This window comes from Dermacentor variabilis, chromosome 3, assembly GCF_050947875.1.
Source record: "Dermacentor variabilis isolate Ectoservices chromosome 3, ASM5094787v1, whole genome shotgun sequence".
Taxonomy (NCBI): Eukaryota; Metazoa; Arthropoda; class Arachnida; order Ixodida; family Ixodidae; genus Dermacentor; species Dermacentor variabilis.
Genome location: NC_134570.1, coordinates 229400846 through 229426526, shown reverse-complemented (window position 1 = coordinate 229426526; position 25681 = coordinate 229400846).

The window sequence follows — 25681 nt, the reverse complement described above, 5'->3', positions numbered from 1 at the left end:
CCAACTGTCTGGTATTCGCCTGTCTTTTAAAGATTTTTCCACGTCTTTCACCAAAGCTTCCTTAGTTATTGGTCCTAGTTTATTAATAAGCCTAACGGGAACCTCGTCTAGCGCTGTGGCTGTGCACTTAGAAATTTTTTCTTCGGCTTTCTTCTAGTTGAAATTTGTCAGCACCAGCACCTTTTCCACCTGGGTCTCTTTCATGCTCTTTCTTTCTTTAACACAGCCTCATAATTGCCTTGGAAAGATTCGGCTGTTATTTTTCGGATGTAATTTATTGCCGCTTCTCCTTCCAGTCTGTTTCCATCTTTGTCTAGGATATGTTGTTGTATTGTTGTTGGCTTCCTACTAATAATTTTATATGGTTCCAAAATATTCTAAGTGCGGCCTTCTCTTTCTGACGTATTTCGGACAACCAACGTTCACTTTCACATTTTAATTTTGCTTGCACCAGTATTTGAACCATAGACTTTTTCTCCCGGTATATTTCCCATTTACTGGTTACTACATCCTGCGGCAACTGCGCCTTCTTTGCCTGCCTGTGCTCTCGAGATGCTTTCTGTCGTTCTGCGATCGCTTCTCGTATATCTCCCTGTTCCACCAGCTTTGCGGTTGCTTTCTTCCTTTCCAACGAACATGTTGTTTCTCTTTCCGTATGTCTGTCGTTATTACACTTAGAAGCTCACCATATCCCCACTCTTTACTTTGCCATTTGGCAATTTCTTCCTCGACTCTAGTGACTATATTTGCTATTTGTTCAGCCTTCAAATTTGGACTGGCCATTTTGCGCTCCTTGCTCTCTTTCCTAACTACATATCCCATTTTTAAAATGATGCGTTTACGGTCACTCCCTATGCTGCTATACCGTTCCTCATCAATGACAATTTCTCTCAACTTATCATGAATTCCTTCTGTCATCAGACAGTAATCAATGGTCGATTGCCGGTTTCCCACTTCCCACGTGATCTGCCCTTCACACTTAGGCCCTGTATTCACGATAACGAGGTTATGTTGCTCACAAAGGTCTAGCATTGGCATCCCATTGTTGTCGGTATAGCCATCTAAATCCAGTATGTGGGCATTCATGTCACCTTATAGGATAATTTCAGTACCATTCCCGATACCCTTAACATCAGCGTGTATGCATTCCACTAAGTCTTTATTCTTCTCTGTGCAATTATTTCCGGTCCACAAATACAGAACGCCCAGCCAAGGTTTTTTCCCATTCATGGTACCTGATAACCAAAGATGCTCTTGACATTTTGAAATTACTCTTTTCCATTTGGCTTCCTTATAGATGAGCATTCTGACTCCCCCTCCCTTTCTTTCCGACTAAGGTAGTTCTGTTGCACCCTTCCCAAAGATAATTCTCAGTCACTGGTGACTCTTCCGATTCTCTAGGTGCGTTTCTGTAACCGCACGCACTCCTCTTTGTTCTCTATTTAACTGATCCTATATAATAATAATATTTGGGGTTTTACGTGCCAAAACCACTTCCTGATTATGAGGCACGCCGTAGTGGAGGACTCCGGAAATTTTGACCACCTGGGGTTCTTTAACGTGCACCTAAATCTAAGCACACGGGTGTTTTCGCATTTCGCCCCCATCGAAATGCGGCCGCCGTGGCCGGGATTCGATCCCGCTACCTCGTGCTCAGCAGCCCAACACCATAGCCACTGCGCAACCACGGCGGGTAACTGATCCTGAATCTCTGCCCACTTTTCCCTTCTTCTGTCGCCCTAAATGCTTACATGGCGACCTCTCTACTTGCTTTCTTCCTTTTTCTGTTTTTGACGGCGATGCTATACTGGGGTTCCCTTAGGGGACCTTCTTCGTCACTACCTACTCTGGCCTCCTGAGTGCCCGTGGGCCCCCTAAAGAAGCAACAGCGCGACCAGCAAGTCGCCAGCCCACTTCTCCTTCCAGCCTGTAATTGAAGTGGAGACCGTCTCGTTTAAAACCACCACATCTTCTCACTTCCCTGTTTCATTCGACATCCTCGAAGCCTTTCTCTCGGCTCGTTTCCCATATTGCCTCATTAGCAGCCACTACGGCTCTTTGTATATGACTGTCACGTACAGGCACCTCCGGCACCGTGCACATCACGATGTGCAGCTGAGGGGACAGCTCGCGCAAGGCATCCACCCCCTTCGCCAAGTGCTGGGCTAGTCCTGTCCCTTTCCTGTTTAAGACGTCATTCAGCCCACCTGCTATTATAAGAAGGTTGCGCACATGGGCATTTTCCGCGAGCTTCGCTTTTTCTCGCTCCATGACAGAACATAGTGTCCGCCCCGGAAATGTCCCTACCGCTACTCTTTTATCGCCTTTCACCCTCTCCACAATTGCTTCTGAGCACCTATCCAGGTTTGAGACGCCGGTGATAATCACCATTTCACTCTCTTCTACCTCTCCCTGCTTCCCTTTGTTGTTTTCTTGCGTTATTTGGACTTGACAAGGGGCATTGACCCATGCGCTCCTGCTTTTTCCGCGTGGCGGCCTCAAGGTAGGTGCCGCTCTTTCAAGCTAACCCCTACGAGATCGCGGGATCGAATCCCGGCCACGGCGGCCGCATTTCGATGGGGGCGAAATGCGAAAACGCCCGTGTACTTGGATTTAGGTGCACGTTAAAAACCCCAGGTGGTCGAAATTTCCGGAGTCCTCCACTACGGCGTGCCTCATTATCAGAAAGTGGTTTTGGCACGTAAAACCCCATGATATATATATATAAGCTAACACCTCGCAATGTTGCACGCATTCCAGGTACTTTGCTGACACTCCTCATTTACGCTTGCAATACCACCTGTCGCCTGAGAATGAAAAGAATGACATTAATAAATTACTTCTGCGTTGCGTAAACGCCCGGCAGCACATGTTTATGCTGTAGAACTTGTCATATAATATTTTATATTTAATTAGCAAGCAGAAGCATTCTGCCGTTCCTCGATTAGGAGATCATATGATGACGCACACTTCAGAGCTAGCACCCTCTCGTCTATTGGTCGCGTCCCCCCTTGTTCCACCTTCAGCTTGGGAGTGGTACATTTAGTGACGTAAGCGGCGAAGTGAACGGCTCGTTTTCCGAACCGTTATAAGATCCAGCCCCTGCAGCGGAGACTGCTCAGCAACCATCTGAGTCTACCATTTAGTATGGTGTTCTGTAGCTTAACAGTGCACAGGCCAGTTCTAATCAAGCTTATTACAAAACTATGTTGGAAAATAAAACCCCTAGCAGACATAGCATACCTTGAAGCGCACGTTAGAAGGGGCGCATGACGCAAGTAGCGAAGGGGACGAAGCCACTGCGAGGCACAAAATGGAGCGGTGGCGCCACCTGGCGGCTATTCCACCACAGGAGACACTGGCGACAATGAAGCAGGCGGAGAGTTGTAAAACTGATCCTGAAGCTCTATTCTCGACACGCAAGGCAGCTGCCCGGCAGCCACTCATAGAGTTTCCTACAAAAATTACTAGAGGAAACTCTGGCGCTGCAGTCGTTGTGCTACCATGGGAATGATGGGAAGTACATGGATTTGTCTGATCTTCGTGCTTGTGAATTCAGACATTCTTAAGGCTTTGTATATTACGCTATATAAATCTTCTTGTATATTTCAGCGCAATCTATGTTCTTCGAAGTGCAGAAGACGCGGGGAACGCGTACAATTTTTATTAATTGCAACGATTGAGCTTGTCCAGGCGGCCAAATCGAAACGCGCCAAGCTTCTCAAGGTTGTGTCATGGCCGCGATAAATTCATAAAGGCGTTTCACTCGCTTGTCGATATATGCGTCCGTGGAAAGAAGAAGACGGCGTTCCGAACGGTCGCTTTCTTCAGGTTCTCCGCTTCAAAGGGTTTATCGGCCCCTGGCCGAGGTGCTGCTCAGGCTTCAGCCAGCAGCAATGACTACCGTGTTGTGCTACCCCGTCTTCTTACAGGTGAGCTAGCTGTGGACTCCGTTTTCCTGCATGCTGACCTAAGTGGACGACCGTAGAGAGCCGAAGACTTCAAAGACGCCCTTCGGAACGTTATTGACCTGAAGGAAATAAGTTCCATTGGTCAATTTCAGATGTCGCACGTGTGGATGGTGACGTGCAAATCAGGGATTACAAAATCAAAGCTAGTTGCATGTGGGGAATCGTCCGTAAAAGGTAGACGCTGCGTCGTTATTGATCCTGAGCCCACGGAAGTTAAAGCTTTTGTGGCTTCCTGAGCGTTTGGAAGATGACTACATTCGAAATGCGCTCCAGGCTTACGGGAAAGTCAAGTCTATATCAGCAGAAAGCTGGAGAGTATCGGAGATGGAACAAATGCGTACGCTAAATCGTGACGTGGTGTTGACTCTTGCCGATGGAGTCAGCGTGGGAGACGTTCCACATCTACTACCTGTTTGTGGAGTGCAGAGTCTCGTTTAATTCCAGGCCGGCCCCCACTTTGTCTGCGCTGTAACAAGGTGGGGCACATTCGTCGAAACTGCAGAACCCCACGTTGTGAAGCCTGCCGGCGCTTTGGCCACACAGCTGAAGAATGTGTCGTAACATACGTCGATAAGTTACGACACAGAACAAAGCCTCCGGATGAAAGCTGCCAAGAACACATGAGGGATATTACGGAGGTTCTCGACGCGACTGAAGACGTTCCCTCTTCCGCGGAGACCTGTGCCAGTAAGGCCCCTCTACCTGTTAAAGACAATGGCATCGCAGAACTGCCCGTGAATAAAGAAAGTAGCGAAGAGAACAATGACCAACCGAAGCAATAACCCAAAGGAGCACCCGCTACCACGGAGCCAGTTGCTGCCCAGCCAGCGAATGAGGGAGCCGGAGATTACTCATCTGATGCACCCAAGCCCCTGGACACGTGCGCTGAGCCGGCAGAGGACAGACGAAAGTAACGCGGATACTTTCGTTCCGAAGCGCCGTGCGACTAACAGATCGGAGTCAAGCACGGACAGCGAGACGACCAGTACCACAAGAAAACCACGTCGCCGCAAAACATCGAAACACTCAGGAAAGTGCCGACGATCACGGTCCAGAAGGCCTGGTGGGGGTTCGGAGGGAGCCTCACCGTTGCCCTCTAGGACCGATCACATAGATCATTACGTCCAAATAGTTGGTAGTCACCATGGGCCTGTCCCAGCAACTTCTTTTCGCAACCTTGAACGTACGAGGCCTTACGTCTTTGCAGAAACAGGCGCAGCTTCGCCGGCTTTTGTTTAGGGAACGCCTCGACTTCGTCGCCGTGCAGGACACGAAGATTGAGCGTGATGACGAGACAGAAAGGGCTTTGCGACCTTTTCTGTCTGAGTGTAATGTTTGCGTTTCAACCACTCTTGGTTTATCCGCGGGCTGTTTCCTGTTTCTGAAAAAGAGCCTACTTTGTTCAGCATTTAGTTACCATGTCGACACTGAAGGTCGATATATATGTTGTGATTTTGTGTTGCAGGGTGCGCCATGGCGAATATTCAACTTCTATGCATTTAATGACGCTGCAAAACAAACTATTTTATTTGATACTGTGTCTAGTCTATTGGACTGTGATCACTGCATTCTTTTAATGGGAGATTTCAATTGTGTATCTGATCCGAACGATCGAAGCGGCATTAACACTCAGTGAGACAGGAGCGGTGAAGTTTTGTCTAACATAATAGAAAATACAGGGCTCGTTGATGTAGGAGTGTCGGGACAGGGAGCTCGCTCTTATACAAGAATTCAAGGTCATTCCTACGCCCGCCTTGATCGGATTTATGTTTCTTCATCACTCCTCTCTCGAGGACTATCCTGTATTATTATCCCAGTTTCATTCTCTGATCATTGTATGGTTATTGCTAACATTGGTGAAAAATCTATAACTAATTTCCGACCACAGTGGGCACTCTGGAAGCTTAACTCTGAGCTCTTAAATGATCAGGAATTTATTAAACACGTGCGCATGGCCTTAACCAATTCTCTTTCTACTGACTTGCCATTATTTGCTGCTTGGGAACTCTTTAAAAAAGAGGTTCGTACAGTGACTATAGAAATTGGCTTGGTGAAATCATTCTATAGAAAGAAGAAAAAATGCTTCTTAAGAGCCTATGTGGCGCTTATGAGATTGAATGCGAAATGCCCAATTACATTGTTGACATAGAAAACATTAAATGTGAGTTACAAAAGTATGACGCACTACGTTACAGAGGTGCGCGAATTCGATCTCGAAATAGGCGTGCTCTGCAGTCTGAGCAACCAACACGTCAAGCTTTACTTGACGAGCGACATCACGGTATTTCCAAAGTAATTCCGGAAATACACTCCTAAGGTAGTCTTCTAACAAATACTAATGACATAATTTCTCAGTTCGAAACTTTCTACATTATGTTGTTTAGTGCCCCTCCGGACGATCACGATGCAAAAGTTTTAGAGAGTTTTGTATCTCTTGTAAAACCATTAAAGGATTATGGCTGTGCAGCAATCAGTGGTAGCCTTACGATCCAAGAAATTGAGCTAGCTATTGATCAGCTGCCATTGTCGAAAACACCCGGCCCCGATGGACTTTCGAGTGAATTTTACAAAGCTTTCAAATCAATTATCAGCCCCATATTATTGGACATTTTTATTACAAGTTTAGAGGTTGACGCCTTTCCGCAGTTTTTTTGCAAAACCCACAGTTTTACTTCCCAAAAGTTCAGATAAAGAGAAACTGCGTTCTGTTGAATGCTACCGACCAATCACATTGTCAAACGTGGATTACAAAATTTGTGCGAAAGTTCTAATAGACTGCAATTTGCGATGTCAATTCTAATTGGTTCCAATCAGACGTGTGCAATCAGGGGCCGATCCATTCAAACCAACATACATATCGCCCGTACACTTCTTCATTACTGTTATGGTTCCACTGAGCGGCTTGCAATGCTCCAGGTAGACCTTGCTAAAGCTTTTGATCGGGTCAGTCACTCCTATTTATTTTCTCTTCTGGAGCATGTCAATGTTGGCTCTATTGTGCTTAAATGCGTTAGGCTTTGCTACACCTGTTGTACTACTCGTTTAGTTATTAATGGGCAACTCTCCGAACCCATTTCTATTTGCTCAACAGTAAAACAAGGATGCCCGATGTCCCCACTACTTTTCGCCCTTTGCCTGGAACCGCTATGCGTAAGCGTAATTCAGTCGAGTCACATCCATGGCTTCAATATACTGGGTAATGAAGTAAAAGTCTTAGCTTATGCAGACGATCTAGCGTTCTCCTGCACGGATAAGTCCAGTGTTGAAAAGGTAGTATCGATAATAGAAGAATTTGGCAGCGTATCAAGAGCGCGAATGAACTACTCAAACAGTTTAGGCTTATGGTTTGGCTCATGGTGCTATACACCAGAACAGTTTGCAGGCGTTAAGTGGACTGATGTCCCACCGAAGTATCTTGGCGTGCCGCTAGACACATATAAATTAAGCGCACACTATTGGAAAGAACGGGTTTAGACCCTGCAAAGTTAGGCCCAGACATTCGTTCCACAACGACTTTCTATTTTTGGGAAAGCCGAAGCCTGCAATAAGTTCTTGGCAACAAAAATTTTCTATTCATTGTGCTAGGCTATACATCCAACTCTTTCACCGTATCTTTGCAACCTTCGTATGGTCTTCAACTTTTGAGCCCATGAGGCGAGACAATATTTTTAGGCCTGTTCGTGAAGGTGGGCTGGGCTTAGTACATCTTTATGTCCGGCAATTAGTGTCTCGTTTCCTCTTTTTTCGCGATATTTCGCATCCTATAATTCGGTCATACATGCAAGTCGCGCTTGTTAATGCGTTGCCTGATTTAGTTGTTTCTTCAAATTTTTCTTCGCGCTTATGCTTGTGGGGTTCATGCAAGAAGTTTACTTGGCGGTTCGTTTCCTGACAGTTCGGTTTTCCACTGAATACTTGTATTCTGTGTCACGCAAAACGTTGTACAAAGACTTACTGTCATGCTATTTCCGCCTCCACTTTACCGATCAATATACATTAAATGGCCAGGCCATGATGTACTAAAGCGAGTTCGCAAAATGTATTTATCACCTTGCTGCAAAACATTGTTTTATAAAGTTCATAGTGAAACCATACCGGTTAAAACATGGCTGCAAAGCCATGTTTGTGTCTTTGTGCCAATCTTTGTGTCTTCTGTCAACTGTCGCCTTCGTGATGTACCAGAGGCAATTGAGCATTGTTTTATTAGCTGCACCGACGCCATCCTATTTTGGGATGTCCTCCAACGGACTTTAAAGAAAGACTGAGATTAACGCTCATACTGTGCGATACCTGCTGCCAACCTCTGATAATAGCGCACCTTTCGATGTTTTTTGTCATGGAAATGCACAGTTTGTGGAAAACGCGAATGATGGACCGAAACGCCGAAACGGTGGTACCTACAAGGGTACATTTTATCCAAATGACCCTACACCTAAAACATGTTTATGATGGACTCAGTGTACAACCGGACTGATACCCTATCTTGGTGAGGTGTTTATCCTTGCCACCCTTATAAAGTGAAACGAACGTTTCTACTCACAGTACGAACGCTGCCTTTTCTGTGTGTGACTTTCATTGTGCCCTCCATTCTCTGACTATGGAGAACTGGTGAACGTCTGGTTGAATGCTACTATAATAAATACCATGAAAGAAAGAAAAAAAAGCGTCCGTGGCTTAATGGTTTCAATATCAGGCTTCTGTGCTGGAGTCCCTGTGTTCGAATCTTGCCGTCGGGCAAATTTATTGATGTTTATTTATTTATTACGCAATACACTGTTGAAAATGACGAGTTTACAAAGTCTCAAAGCCGTTTGAAGTCAAAAAGATGAACTTTAGGCAAATCCACGTACTTCCCATAATTCCCATGATGGTACAACCGCTCCATTGCAGCTCCTGTAGACACTAGCGCCATAGTTCCCTCTAGAAATTTTTGTAGGAAACTCTATGCTGCCATTATCCGCCATGCAGACTCTGATTGGCTGTCCAGAACTCACGTGCCTTGAAATTTATGCCGAGAAACGGAAGTTTCGCAAAATGCAATTTTGCGTTTTCATCAAGGTAACGACACGTGACACCGGGCTGCGAATATTATCGGCTAATAAATTTTTCTAGTCCTTGGCAGCTATATTGCGACATTATCGCTTCAAAAAGAAAGCTAGGGGTAGCGTGCAGAAGCTATTGCAATGCATCTGCAATTTCACGAATATGTGGTGGCTTTCCAAGATAGGCGCTATGTCAGCTTGCTGATTGGGGGAAGGAACATGGCCTGGGAAGCGTCACACGAAGGGCCGCTTTGTAAACGTCAATTTGGCGTTGCGTGACGCTGCGCTGGGCCACCATTGCAGATATTTTCCGCCATAATTTGCAGTGCGACGAGCCGCGCGAATTGTGCTAATGAGGAGCCTTATGCGATGGAAGCCGAGAGGAATGCGTATCGCCAAATTTTCCCCGTCGTTTGGCACCATGAAAATATTCTGTTCAGAACGCATGCTCACAGTATTTGCATCGCTCTCGGGTGGTGTTAGCATTTGTGTTTTAGAGCATCATTTTTTAAAATAACGCGTCAATATGAAATAATACTGGTTGAACATAGCAAACTTGCTGCAACGTTGTCCACTTTTCACTGCTGCGATTGTATTGTAATCAAGACTTAATGCCTTTTCGCCCCATCACAAATTGTGACAACGGCGGCTTTTTAATTTACAAAACGGAATGTACGTAAGGCGGCGTCTTGAGGTTTCCTGCCGCGGTGTGAGTAACCAGCGAAGTCAACAAGAGATGGTAGCGCCGGCGCTTGTGTCGCGCAAGCCGATGCCTCTGGCGCGCGCAACGCTATCGGTGATGTTCGGCCGTTTCTCAGCCAGCCGAGTCGGGCTGAGTCATTTGCGTTTCGCGAGATAGCGATAACGTGGCCTAGTACGTGCGCTCACAACCACTGGTAGGTCGCGTATGTCGTCTCAAGGTAGAAAACAAGCGCGTTGGCGCCAGCCTACGATGACTCTCACTCCGTTTCCCGGGTGCACGCATTCGAGCTAAATGAAGCAGATGACGGCTGGTACGCAGCAGACGACGGAAGCGAGAAGCGTTTTCGACGTAGTAATGTAGACGTTGAGCTGTGCTCTCTTTTTTACTCGGAGGTTCGGTGCCTTCATTTCAGTTCTTTAGGCAAAACGTCAAGTTTGCGTCACGTTACGAAAGCAAAACAGGGCAAACAGCGCCGTTTTGTATGCGTCGTGCCTACGTGACATATTGAAGAAAATGGCGGAGCGTACAGATCAGAGCCTCTGGTAACGTCGGCTTCGCCTTGGCGGGGCCCAATCCGCCGTGATCGCAGCGCGACGACGAAACGTCCTGCGGCCGCACCACAGAACGTTTTTCGTCGTCGCGAGCCCAAAGCACGCGCCACCCCAGCCGCTCGTCCCACTCAACCGCATTCTCGTACGCTCTGCATTATCGCGAGAAACGAGCGATCGTTTAAGAGATGTTCCCTCGCAGTGTAGCGCGAAACGCAATAAATAGCAGATTAGTCCTATACACATTCTGGGTGCATTTTGTAAACATTGAAATGCTTATAATCCACGTTATAGGGATTAATAATATAGTAATAGTTGCGCAACTCGCTTATGCATATTATGCATACTAAGGGAAGTAAGGGAGCGACGATGCACCAACGGTATGGTTGTGGGATCTCGTGAGCAACAACGCCCAAGGGATGATAGCCACCTAGGGCGAATCCAGATAAACAAATGGAACAAGCGGCGTGCCGAAGGACAAACTTTGTCTTGTTACCGCTTGCAAGGAATATGTAAACAAGTAGCGAAGCTTCCACAGAAGCCCTCAAGTCAGCAAAATGGCGTCTGGTTGCAACCGTCACCATATCGGTATCGGAGTACAACTGACAGAAAGCAAAATAAAATAAAGTGACGTCATAACCGGAAATCACAGTCACGTCAAGATCGTTTACAGCTCGGTATGAATATTTGAATTTCTTCAGCGTCCGTCATTTTAAACGCTACGCCAGCAGTTATTTTTCTTTGTAGGCGGAGGCGAGCTCGGGCCTCGCCTCAGCTGAAGAACCAGCGTGTCGTTAAACTATAGGATTGGCGTGTGCCGTAATGTGACCATACTTAGGCTGTTGCTGACGGCAATTATTCCAGTACGGTCCTTAGGTAGGTGAGCGATAGAAATATATGACAGTGCCACCGAGGTTCTAAAGGGAACTTCACTTTTATTCGTCTAGAATAATGCAACCAATATAATTGACCAAACAGAAGGTTTTTCAATTGACGAAAAGTACTATGACCAGCACACAGTCGTAATGTATAGCAACATAGGCGAAACTGTTTCACAGAATCATTCGCAGTTCCGTGTGCCACGATGTATTCATATCCAACAGTTCTCGACAACATTGCCCCACATTATCATTTATAAAACATTCGCCGGAGGCTTTCTTACGAACATAGCGAGACGTTTCTTCGCGGAGCGTTGCGCATTTATCGTCGCGACAAAACAGCGCGTCGAATGCTTAGTCGCTTTTGCGCCATTAAACCCGAATTACTAACTAGCTTCAGCGTGAACTTGCACGATAACAAAAAGCTACACTTACTCCTTTCGCCAATTTATGCCGTGCGCTAGGTCAAAAAGTTTGAACAAACATGCGAGAAATTAAAAAAAGAGAAGACTTCGTTGGAACAGCACGGTTAAAGTGAGCAATTCCGCACGACATAATATCATATAATAGCCGGTAAGTATAGTCCTGCCAAGTCTTGCGCCAATATCACTGGTTATAGGGGTCACCCAGAACGATCTAATAAATTTGGAAATAAAGAAAAACTAGCATTTGTTGCTTTCGTACAGAATAAAATTTTTACAACAGAATATTTACTCGTATGACAGTAATCTCAACAAAATTTTTTGAAGTATTTTTTTTTGTTTCACATAAGTTTTCTTCTTTCAGTGTTTGTCCCCCCCCCCCCCTCACCTAGTCGCGTTTCCATCGTGCACCCCAAACTGATATCTCTGGCAATAGGTAGTCGGACGCGTCTTGTTCCAAGCTTCGCGACCTACTTAGAAGGCCCTCGTCATTAGCACTTTTATTTGGGACGTCGCCATGGCTCGTGAAGATCCCGAGTTTCGCCAAAGTCTGCGCTTTCTGCAAAGCACTTTAGCGCTCGTTTTCAGCGACAAATCTAGTGATGCAGCGATCCAGATCTGAAACCTCTGCTGGTGTCAGGTTAGGCTTAAAAGAGTATTTAGGCAATGAATCTAGAGTTTTGCACAGACTATCATCTACCATAGCGCCCCCGAGAGCCAGTGTGTTATTTGGCAGTAATTTAGCAGAAAAAAATTTCCTTTTACTTGGAGCTGTTGAAATTTCACCTTAATTCAACATCGATTCCTCGTGATGGATTGTAGTAGGCGTACTGATTGTTCTGGCGGCGATCAACTCCAGGGGCCAAGCAACAAGCACACAGAAATCAGCCAGGCAACTGAAGGGAGCACTAGTGGCGGGAAAAAAGGTAAACATCATACTTATCTGCGCATGCTCAGATATGGCAGCGCCACCTCTTCATCAGGCACACGTACAGGCCTATGCGACAGATAACTCTTGAGGCATTTCATTTTTTTTTTCTTTATGCAAGTCAGTCCGTGGCTGGCTCACGCATGCGCTTCCACTACGATTGACATGCCAAGCCTCGACCATTTGACGCGTTCTCTTCGTTCCCCTCACGGCAGACGAGCTACCGAGAGCCGAACAAAGCTGGATTTCTCTCAGAAGGGCGTTCCACTTTCACATCACTTCATTTTCCTTAAAGTGCCCCTCACCAGGTCTGGCCATTTTGAGCTGACAAGCACAGAGCGAACATTACGTGATAACTATCGTGTCTGCAAAGTATTACGTCGCTACGCGTCTCGGAAAGATCTGAAATTTAAATCCGAACGCCGTTTCCCTGTTCTCTAGCGGCCGCCGCGCTCGAATTGGCTCGAAGCCAGACGGTGACGTAATCGTGCCCCTGCGCCCACGTAATCATGTCCGTAGTGGGAAGTCGGCCGCCGTTCCTGCGACCCGGTCGTAGGAGTGGAAAGGGGGGGTAAGCGTTATAGTGCCCTGGTCGTTCGAACGCTTAGGGCCCGAAAGCGTTAGGTTCACCCAAATAGACGCTAAATAATGGTTTGGCTTGGCTCCGTATATTATTTTTAAATAGGTGGCGCTGAAGCGATGATCGAGCCCTGAATCGGTGCGTCCGTTCTGTCCGTGCGGTCTTCGCCTGTGTCCGTGGCTGTGGAGGAGTGATTGTAGCTGTTTGATGTCGTTAAATGTGAGAGCTTGTGGCGAAGTGATTGAGTATGGCCGTAGTAGTTCTGCCCATGTAGTGTTTTGCGGACTTCACCTGTGCCTGTGACTGATCGTGTTGCCCAATAGCTTTGTGGAAAGCGACGTGGTTTGTGTGGATGTCATCGCAGCGTTTGCCAGCTCCTGGGTGGCCCGTGTGCCAGTTATTGATGGCGTTGCCCAGTAGCTTTGTGGAAGTTGATGTACCTTGTGTGGATTTCGTTGCCGCTTATGACTGCCTTAATTATAGGTGGTCACGCTGCCTTTTGAAGCGCGTCCGAGCGCGAGAAACTTCACCGATCTTTTTGTAAACAACGTGGACGTCTCGAAATGTTAGCTAGAAATCAAGCAGCAGCAAGCCAAGTCTTTATTTTGTGGTTTTTCGAGCTTATGCTCATGCGAGCAGCAGAAGGACAAAAGGTCCGTTACATAATGTCAGTTCCATAAAATCAGCTTTGCCGCAATACAGTCATGTTATGCGGTGAAGCATACGTAATGTATTGCGGTAAAGTATATAAAAAAGTAGGCAGGGACCACTGCGTTACTGGGGCGATTTTCTTGTATTATGGTCATGGCCGTGCGCGAACAAGGAAAAATCATGGTCGAAGCGCATGGCACAAACCTTGCCAATGCTTCAATTGGAAAAAGAAAGAAAACGAATTGGAGTGGGTGATGCCAAAAACAAACCCTTGACTTTTGTATTATCAAAGCAGTTCCAAGAATAGCCAATCATGTTCCAAGCTCCTGCATTATTTATGATTGTTTAAAGTATATGCATATATTGTGCACCAGCCTTAGCACCAATTCTAATGTACTTTAATGATGTTAGTTTAATAACACGTGGCAAATATATAATTTATGCTGTATGGTGTTGTGCTGTTTATGAGCGGCTGCTTTCATGTGGTAATGTGTACATTGGCTGGAAGAGTCGATGCATCCTCCTTATAGAACTCATTGAAAGGTGGACCACCTGTCAAGCCATCATTGTTCTTGCAGTTTTACACCAGATTTCACAAACATGGGGATAGTTATGATATATAAAGAGTAGCTGAGGCTTAACATATGCACATGCATGCACAGGAGTGCGGGAGTCGACCATCTATCTCTCTAACTCAGGTTGAATGTCCATACTTGAGTAACATGTAACACTTGCTGGGTGTCAGGTTTCTTTTATTGTTAGCCTAGTTTGTGTTTTTTCTCCCATTTGTAGGTTTTAGTGTGTGTTGCTGTGTATGTATATAATTGCTTCCAGAGTGGCTTTCTTGTTGCTAATAAATTTAGAGAAGGCAGCGTTCTTCATTTTGTGCATCAGACAGCAAGTGAGCATGTTTCAAAGGATGTTGGATTTTCTTGCCATAAGCAACAAAAAGGCATAAGCATACAGACTGCTTGCTGGAGGTACTCTCTATAGCATTAAGGACATTATCATGCTGATAACTCTGTGCACAATAATTAGAAAGATCACATCAGGTCTGACATGTCTTCTTGCCACCATGAAATCTTGTCAGATGCATAAGACGAGACATACACCACAGATCTTGGTCAGCCATTCTCATTTGTGGTCTCGACCTCCTACCACTGAGCAGACTGGTCCAAGAGACAAAACATGCAACTTTTATCTGATTAAATGTAGTGCATGTTGCAAAAAATTAGATGTCAGGTGTTATTGTTGACACAGATACATATCTGTGAGCCTCATAAACTAATGTCAAAAGAAAGAGAGTAATACCCATGAAATGCACTCTTGGTAGGATGGCAGGACCATTCTCTTGCAGAGTTAAATAACAACCATGCAGCAGCATCATGATATCAAGCTGAACAATAATTCACTCCAAGAATAGGTTTCTTCATGCAACATTGCACTGATAGTCTTGAAATACAATACCAATTGCTAACAGAAAGCCTTCCAAATTATGCATCATCAGGAGGGCATATTTTAGGAAGCAAGAATAAAAACGGAGCCGGTTAACTATGAAAGTTGTGAATGCAACTCTGCGGAAGTTAGAAAAATGAACCAAACGGAATAGTTTAAAAGTAAGTGGTTTAGAGACAAAAGGCCGTTTTATTTCATGCCAGAAAAGCAAGCAGAGGTTGAAATGCTTTCCACATACATACCTTCAAGGTGCATGTGCAGGGTCTGTCCTGAGAGTAATGTCAGTAAGGCGATTAAAAATCATTTATTGAATTTGTTGTTACAAAAAGTTTAAAAATCTTCAAAATACTCTCCTTTTGCGTCAATACATCGGCTCCAGCGAGACTTCCAGCTCTCGAATGCGTTGCGGTAGTCCTCCTCCGGAATGGCCTTTAATGCTGTGGTGCTAGCTGCTTTAATCACGTCCGCTGTTCCAAAATGATTGCCTTTCAGGGGTGTTTTGAGGCATGGAAACAGAAAAAAGTCGGCGGGGAGCCAAGCCCGGGCAGTACGGGGGCTGGGGGATCGTTGGCCCCACTGCATTAACCAGATAGTCGGTGACGATGAAGGCACTGTGGGCCAGCACATTATCGTGGTGCAACTTCCAGTTGTGTGCAATGTCCGGCAGGATATGTTGAACCCTGCATTTCAGTCTTTCAAGGACATCCACATAAAATTTGGAGTTCACAGTGGTTCCAGGTTCTTCAAACTCATGATGAACCAGTCCTTGGATGTCAAAAAAAAACAATGAGCATGATCTTGATCTTTGATTTGCTCATCCTGGCTTTCTTCTGGGGAGGGAACGAGTGTGTGTGCCACTCAGATGATTGCCTTTTGGTCTCCAGGTCACTCCAGGTGACTATGTCAGGTGACTATGTCAGATGACTATGTCCAGGTGACTATGTCACCATTGCCATTGTGAGACAAGGGGCGCCCAGAGGCCTTTCAAATCTCTAAAGGCCCATTTTGACATGAGAACTCTTACAAACAACTGAGCGCCAGGCTGGGGGACATGTCGACTCAATAAAGAACTGGTCGGTTCCCAGTGCACTGGGATTCCATTCAAGTACTACCTCCCGCGTACGAGGCAGACGCCCGACCATTTTACCACCACGGCGATTCATGTGGCCTGCCAAACAGATTTGCCCCAACCTTTAACGCTGAGTCTGGGCTGGGTGCCATTCCCAGTAATGCTTTGCTCACACTGGGTGCAGCACCACATGCTGGCCTGCAGGACCACAACCGATGACCGGGTCACTAGCTGGAGCTACAAATACTGTACCCATTTACATTGGGACATCGTCTGACTGAAGTCCTCCCAGTTAGCATGATGGCCCACGTTGCTATAATCGCCTTGTTGGTCTTGTGGGCTAGACCTATGTGTATCAAGTAGACAGAGGCAGCACACCCCGAATGTGTCCCGTGAAGGACACTGTGTCAGGTGCTGTGGCGCCAAAGTCACAAGCCCCATAACGTACCTGCGCATGTGCAGCTTGTATCAAAAGCCACGTGCTTTGCTATTCACATGTTAGGCCATTGTGATGGTCCATTTCACAAATAACATAGATGATGTAGTAACATACTTGAGGGCTTTAAATTGGGGTATTCAAGCGTTCAGGGCCCTGTAGCGCTCGGTGTGTCTGTGGCTCCACACTCAAGCAAAAAGCATTATAGGTTTGCATCCCCAAATGCAAGTTACATGCACTTGCAGCGCTGTCAGCACGTAGTCAAGGTAGTGTTAGCATTTTTAATATATAAAGCTAACCATAGAATTAGAAATTAAAAAGCAATTTCTGATGGAAAGAAATTACAAGCTAAAAATCTTTTTTGACATGAAACAATGTATAAATGCGTAGGTTGGCGATTAAAGCTGAGCCAAACCAATCCAAAAGAAAGACTAGAAATTTTGCCATATAGCAGAGCATATTTGCTGTGGAAGTACACTTTAACCCAATTCATTATGACCAGCTTTTATGTCGCATGCAACATGCATCGTGAAATGCTCTCATGAGACTGAAGAATCGGATGGTGTCGGCCTGTTCAGCACCAGATGCAAGCAAGACAATGCAACTTAGAACAGAAAGCTGGGCAAGCTGGTAAGTTTTCATGCATTGTTTGAAAGGTTAGGTATGAAAAAACACGTCTTTTGTGGCCATTTACAATGTGCCTAACCCTTCATACCTTGAAAATAGTGGCCTTAAGAACACACCACAGTGTACTTCAGCCGTAGTTTCAGTACTTAGACTGCACATGCCTATAAAATTGACGGATTAGGTAATGACGCAGTTAATCTTGGAAGCATGCCATTGTGTTTGCGAACTACATGTGTCCGCTGCTTCCACTATTTTTATTGAAAACCCGCTATAGGAGGAGAATGGTTAACCGGTCCAGTTGGTATAGACGTATCGTTGTTTGGAAGCGCAAACACACAACGAAGAACCTGCACTTCTTCGTTGTGTGTGTGTTTGCGCTCCAAACAACCATGAAGCTATGGGAGCTTTGACATTCTGGAAACATTATTTTTTTAACAAGATGAGCGTCGTGTAGCAAGCATGTTTTAGTCAGTAAGGCATGTGTCATATATGTAGAATCGAGCATCATCTTGAAGGGGTTCTTTTCCACTGCTTGCATATGTGCTGATAATGAACTGTAATATTGTGTCGATACAAACCACCCACTAAAATTGAACATGCTCTAAGCAAGAGCAGTCAGGCTCTTGCGCAGACAAATAGACATAGTCAAATAACCAAAGGTTGACGTACTTGCTGAAAAGTGCCAAGAACAAACTTTGAGCGCAGGCCTGTGGTGCCACGAGGCCTGGAAGAGAAGCACGGACGTCAGCGCTGTCTTCCGTACAGTCAGGAATGGTTTGCAGTGACGGTTGGAACTCTTCGTTTGTTTGGAGCAGATGTTGCCGATTGCGACGAAGCTTACCCCCGTCTTCCGTACGGACCATTTATGAGGGAGTGGCGATGGCCTTTTCTACGAAAGCCTTCGTGTTCCACCCGGTCTTGCCCAGCAGCCTATCGGTGTCACGTTCACCCAGCTCTTGAAGTGGACGCCTCTGAGGGTGGGCATGCGTGTGCTTTTTGACCTCTGGTGCCCTATGGTCTGCGAAGTCAGGTAGCCTTCCTCTGAACCTCCTGCCAATGAGAAGCTGGCATGGGGCTTTTCCGCCTTCGAGTGGTGCTGTCCTGTAATTGAGAAGCCCGATCCAAAAGTCTTCATTCGCATATGCCACCTTCTTGAGGAGACGTTTTACCACCTTCACTCCTTTCTCCACCCATTCGTTTGAGCGTGGAAAACCGGGGCTAGAAACAACGTGGGTAAATTCGCACAGTCTTGAAAAAGCCCGAAATTCCTGCAATGAAAACTGTAGTCCACCGTCCCTACATACTTGAAGCGCAACGCCGTGGCGTGCAAATATCATGGCCAGCTTTTCTGTTACACAGTGGCTGGTAGTCTGAGCAAGCGACTCTACTTCGGGGTAATTAGAATAGGTATCGTAGACTGCAAGGTAGTTATTTCCAGCATGCTCGAACACGTCCACGCCGACCCTAGCCCATGGTAATGCGGGACAATTTCTTTGCATCAACGGTTCACTTGGCTTCGTGTAAGCAAAACGGCGGCAGGTTGGGCATCTAGAAGCCTGCTCTCTTATTTCTGCCGCAATACCAGGCAAATACATCCGTACCCTCGCCATTGCCTTGTATTTTCCGGCACCCAAGTGACCCTCATGTAGGCGCTGCAGCATTTCTTTTCGCAGGGACTTCAATAACTCTAGAACCACGCAACAGTATGTCTTCTATACATGATAGCTCTGCTTCAAAGGGAGCTAGCTGTCCTATTAGGCTGCGGCCACCTCGAAGCGCTTCGATGACTTGCCTTAGCTCTCGTCTTCATTAGTTTCTTTCGCTATCCGCTTGGCTGTCGTGGCACTGACGAGCGTGTAGAGGACAGCCACTTCATGAATGGCCACATCTTCTAGCTCACTCTCAGGCCGCTCATTTCTGTCGCATCTGATTCTTGAAAGAGCATCGGCCAGAGCAAAGTATTTTGCGGGGACGTACTGCACAGAAATGTTGAACGGCCTGAGGCGCAGATAGAAGCGCTGCCGGCGAAGAGGCATGTCTGACAGGTTCTTCTGAGCAATGGCTTTAAGTGGTCGATGGTCCGTTTCAACAATTATACGTCGAAGCCAGGGATAAAATCACGAAAACGTTCACATGCGAACGTAACTGCCAAAGCCTCTCTCTCAATCTGCGCTTACCTGGTTTCCGCGTCTGCTAGCACACGCGAAGCATAAGCAACTGGCCGCCAGTGTTCGCCATGCAACTGTAAGAGCGGAGCCCCTAGCGCAAAGATGAATGCGTCCGCCGTTATCTTGGATTGCTTCGACGGATCAAAAATGGCAAGCACAGGCGCAGTTGACAACGTTTCGCACAGTTCTTTCCATTCGTTGTCATGGCCGCCTGACCATTCGAACATGCAATTGTGTTTTTGTAGGGCTCGCATATACTTTGTGTTCTCAGACAGGTTTGGAACGAACCTTCCAAAGTAGTTTACTGCGCCCAGTAGTCTCTGAACACCTTGTTTTGACGTTGGGGGCGCCAATTCTACTACGCACTTAACTAACCTTCTATCTGGCTTAATTCCGTCTGCCGAGACGACGTCGCCTAACAACTTTACTTCGTCCGTGCCGAAGATACACTTATCATGGTTGAGCGCTGATCCTGCGGATTTTGCTGCCAGTAGTGCTGCTCGTAGGCGCTTATGTTCCGGTTGCGTTGCGCCCCGCACGAGTATGTTGTCGAGGTAGACGTGGGTACCGTCTAGGCCGTCATAAATGTAGCCCATCGCTTTCTGGAACACTTAGCTCGCGGTGCATATCCCGAAGGGCAGCCTTAAAAAGGGGTACTTTCCGAACGGCGTGGCAAAAGTGCATATTTTTGAAGTTTTTTCACCCGAGGGAATTTGATGAAAACCGCAGTTAGCATCTAGCATGCTGAATACCCTTGCATTTGCAAGCTCGGACTCGATTTCTTCTCTGGACGGCAGCTGATAATGATCGTGCTTCACGCACTGGTTTACGTGCCTGGGTTCCATGCAAACACGCAAACGGCCGTCCTTTTTTCGGACGATGACAAGGGGGCTTGCCCACTCAGCAGCCACTTGCATATTTTTGAATGATTCCTTGACGTTCCATGCGGGTCCGCTCTTGGCGCAGTGGCTCACGAAGCGCATGCGGAATTCGGCGGGAGGGCAGCGACACTGGGCTTGCTCCTTCATTCAGCTCGGGGCTGTAGGTTTCCTTTAAGCAACCTAGGGCCTTGGAACAGCTGCAGAAACTCGCCGAAAACTTGCGTCTTCAAATCGGCAGGACTTTGAATAGTTTGTACCCTTGAAACCACTCCTAAACGCTCGCAAGCCTGAAGGCCCAGTAGCGCTTGCTTTCCTTTCTTGACCACAAAGAAATCAGTCAATTCTTCAATTTTGCCGATGCGAAGTGGTAGCGTCACAGTTCCAAAGTGCTTTATCACTCCGCCCCCGTAGCTCGTAAGCAGCGTGGAAGATGGTGTAAGACGCCTTCCTTCGCTCACCTTGAGAAAAAGGGCGTGAGGAAGCAAGTTGGCTTGTGCCCCCATGTCAATTTTCATGCGTATGGAGGGATTAGACAGTGTTGTCGTGATTATCCACCCTTGATCCCTCGTAACATCGTTCATGCTCGCGGCCATAATCTGGAATTCGTCGTCTGATTCCGCTTCAGTCTGCGGTGGACAGTAAACTTCTTGAATGCTTTTCCTTGTTCTGCAGCATACTGCGAAGTGGTTTCCTTTCTGACATATGCTGCACGTTCTGCCCCACGCTGGGCGTTTTCTTGGCTCGTGACTTTGGTTGCAGTAAGGGCACTGGCGAATATATTTTTTGCGGCCTTCCAGCTGGGCTTGCTTTTTTCGTACGGCATTTAGCTTAACCTCGTCCTTTTCCCACGCTTCGTTTTGACTAGCAGCTAATTCTGCCGCTTTACAGGGTTCCATTGCCTTATCGAGGGTGAGATCGTTCTCCCGTAGAAGCTGGTCTCCAACCACTGATTCCTTCAAGTCTCCGAAATTACAGCTCTGAGCTTTAAGCTGCACATTGCGTAGGAACTGTTCGAAAGGCTCCCCGTTTCGCTGATGCCGAGTTCTGAAGATGTAGCGCTCATAGGTCTCGTTCCGCTTTGGCGTGCAATATTCTTCAAACTTCTTCACAATAACGCTATAGTCCTCACGCTCCTCGGCTGACAGTTTGAGCGTGTTAAATATATCAATTGCTTCCTGACCTGCTACGTGGAGGAAGACTGCAGCCTTCCGAGCACTCGAGCGTTCACTCGTAGATGAAGTTGCCTTTAAGTACAGGTCCATTTTCTGGCTGAATTTCTTCCAGTTTTCGGCCGCCGCCTCGGAAAGCACTAGGGGATCAGGGTGCGGTAGCCCTTCCATGGCACTGGCTTAGTCGAAGCGAGAATGGGCGTGATAAGAAACTTCTGACACCATGTGTCGATCAAGATAGCATGCCGACGCAGACAACTGACGAGCTTGAGGTGAAGAGTAACAATCGCGTTATTGGACGCTTGCGCCTTTATATCAGCCTCCCGGCTGACAGCCTTACACAGCATGGTTGCCAATCTTGAGGAGCCTGGTTGCCAGGTCCGATACAGGTGGTTCTTCGAAAATAAAGCCAGTTAGAAAGCACTCGTCCTTGTGTTGCTGCTTTTCTTTGTCTCTGTTTGTTTTGCGCATAAAACGGTTTTCTAAAAAGAATATGTTCCAACTAAGCCGACTTGCCGTTATGCTTCAGTTCATTTCTAGTACTTCCGGCCCTTTTTCTACTTGTCCGAACTATGGCTTAAACAACCCAGCAGTTCTGGTGCCTATTATCGTGGTCTGTGAATGCAGAGCATGGGTATTAAGCTGGTTCCTGAAACTAGTAAAATGCCCTAATGAGGTGTTGCTAGGGACCGGATGGTTGCCCCCGTCTACAGGACACGTATAAGGGGACATTGCACTAGTGCGTAAAAAAGGGCACAGACAGGACCATGAAAAAAGACACACCGAACGCTAGACATCAACTGGCTGTATTCTCAGGAGAACAGAAATATATATGCAAAAGGACACGTGCTACATGATCAATCCCTGAAACGCATGCACAATGGCACCTTATTGTGCAAGAATTTCATTTCTTTTGCCGTCAACGATAGGTTTTCTGACGCAGGCCTGTTTTTCCCAATTAATAAGGAAGGCCTCGAGTATTTCACGCTCTCTCTGATGTTTGCTATAAGTAATCACTTGAGTCTTATCAAAGAGCGGCATGCATTGATTCTTACAGCGCTTGCAATGTACCGCCAAGTGCCCAGATCCCGATGGTGCCTCGACAAGCAGCGTGTGCTCCATTAGACGAACGTTGATACACCGGCCAATTTGGCCGATGTAGCAACTTCCCCATGACAGCGAAATTCTGCAAACCACATTCGTCCTGCACTCCACATAAGGCACTTCATGTTTAATTGGGCAGCGTGGTTTTCTGTAAGTGGCGCCACTGACAACTTCGTAAAGTTTCCCGAGTTTATGCAGTGCCGTCAGCCTAACTCGGACATTGCCTTTCTCCGCCACCTTTTTAAGGCCATGCGTCAGCTGGCGAATATAGGGCATCTAGCCCGCTCATGAGCTTGTCGCTCAATCATCAACGCCTGATCACCAGCTCTAACCACTTTTGCAGGCCTTCAGCCACGGATGCCACAAGTTCCCTAGGGAACCCTGCCTTTGTCAGGTGAACTGCCTGTATATGTACATTTTCATGAACCTTCTGTGAGCCGGACATGTCCAGGTCAGCACGTAAGCATGTCTTGGCGATCCCTATCTTTACTAATTTAGAGTTGGCCAAATCAAAATTCAGTATATTTTTTTGACCTTGGCTGGTACATATAGCAAACGCGCGAGTCGCTGAAGAAAAACCGAACATCCAAGAACTGTAGGCTACCCTCGTTGTTAAGCTCATGAGTGAAGGTCAAACGTTGAGCGCATGACTTAAAAACAGCTAACGTCCTTTGGACTACCGCTTCCTTCCCAACACCTTGACCAATGTGCGCGACAAACAGAAAATCATCGATGCACCTAAAGGCAGAAAACCACCCTGCCCAATTAAACATGAACTGCCTTATGTGGAGTGCAGGACGAATGTGGTTTACAGAATTCCGCTGTCATGTGGAAGTTGCTACATCGGCCAAACTGGCCGGTGTATCAACGTTCGTCTAATGGAGCACAAGCTGCTTGTCCAGGCACCATCAGGATCTGGGCACTTGACGGCACATTGCAAGCGCTGTGAGAACGCATGCGTGTCGTCTTTGATAAGACTCAAGTGATGACTTCTAGCACAGATCCGAGAGAGCGTAAAATACTCGAGGCCTTCCTTATTCATCGGGAAAAACAGGCCTGCGTCACCGAACCTATCTTTGACGGCAAAAGAAATAAAATTCTTGAACAATAAGGTGCTCATGCGCTTCAGGGATTGATCATGTAGCACGTGTCCTTTTGCATATATATTTGTGTTCTTCTGAGAATAAAGCCAGTTGATGTCTAGTGTTCGGTGTGTCCTTTTTCATGTTCCTGTCCGTGTCCTTTTTTACGCGCCAGTCCAATGTCCCATTATACGAACAACCACCAACTAGCCGAGCTTTCTGCCTTAATGCAGGACACAGGAGAAGAATAATCAAGACCTTGAGATCAGAGAGCCGGAGTCAGGTTAGACATATCAAGGAATGTCTAAAGGTGGCCCGTTCGTCTGCTTCCGATGGTCTTTTCAATGTAAATTCTTTTCGTGACTGCTGCAGACAGGAAAATATTATGACTGAGGCTATGTGTAACGATGTGCGTCGGAGATTGCTGAAGAAGAAAAGGGAAGTGCCAGAGGGACGCCTTTTAATACTAGAAGTGCAACAGTGGAAGAACGGCATCAAGAGGTACTCAAGTTGGGGCCAAAGTTCTGCGTGGAGCCAAGCATCGGCATCGTCGACAGGTTAGCACTTACAAGAGGCATTGCCAGAGAAGAAGGAACAATGTGTGGTGCAATGTGCGGACATTGTGGGCAAGGCTTCTGTAAGCAATAGATCCAGAGGTAATGTTGATAGGACTGCTAAGTGTTTGGTAGACAACAATCTGCGTGTGGTTCAAGCAGACACGAAAGGCTTTCTGTTTGTTGTACCAAATTATTGTTATTTAGAAAAGGCTATTCTAGCGGCGAACAAGTGCTTTAGGAAATGTGATGTGAATGTAGAAAATGTAAGAACGAAGGTAGTGGAGCTATTGAAAAAAATGTAACCAAGAAAAGCTCGCGTCACATGTAAAGAACTTAAAAGTAAGGATATTGGATATATTTTTTGCAGCAACAACACACAAGCAAGGAATTCCGCTTAGGCCAATTGTGTCCGGGCAAGGATGTTGGCAGGGTCTGGTCGCGGGGTTCCTGCAGAATACGTTGAATTCCTTAGAAGTACAAAATCCGTACTTATTAAAAAACTCTGAAGGCCTTGTGAATTTTCTGGCATCAGATAGTACAAGGTGCAGCTGGGGGTTCAGCATAGATGTTCAAGATCTCTACTATCCCTTGCCGCATGGGCGCCTAATTTGCAGTGTTAGTGATTGCACAACAAATGAAAATGACGAAGTGTCATTCCGCAACACGTGCGGGATGGCTGTTGAATCCTTTCTTGAACTGCATCTTTATTTAGCGAATACGCACGTAGGATTCTGCGATAAAAATATATATACAGGCAAAGGGTGTGTGCATCGAGTCAAAGGTAGCTCCCATCCTTAGTAGCATTTTTTTGGGAAGCATAGACGGAGAGCTGGCAAAAGATTTAGGTGTAGTAATAAGGTATACAGATATATAGATGATTACTTGATTTTGTGCTGTCATGTAGACAAGGATGGTTTCAGGAATAGGGTAGTAAAAGCCTTTAATTCTCTGGGCAAGGGCGTGACATTTACTTCGGAAGTACCGCTAGATAATAAGCTACAGTTTCTTGATGTCAATTTAGAGTTTCTACCGATACATGTGTGTTGGTCATTCTCGTCCCGAGCTGGAAAACCGCTAATCAACTATGCATCAAACCATTCCAGGCTTGTGAAGAATGGTATAGTCATTTCATGTTTGCGGTCTGCGTTGTTGAAGTCATGTTACCATACTGTAAACATTGCATTTCTTGAGCAAGTTGATCGATTGAGAAAGGCTGGGTACCCGCTCGCTGTGATGCTGGCGTCATGCGCTAGACTAATGAAAAACCTAAACAGGATAAAGAACTATGCACAACGAATCAAAAGCAGAAAGGTTGAGCTTCCAAGGTTTCAGTGATTCCGTAGGTGCACGGCCTTTCAAACAGACTTAAAAAAGTGGCTGGGAGTTACGAAGTAAAAGTGGTGTTTTCGG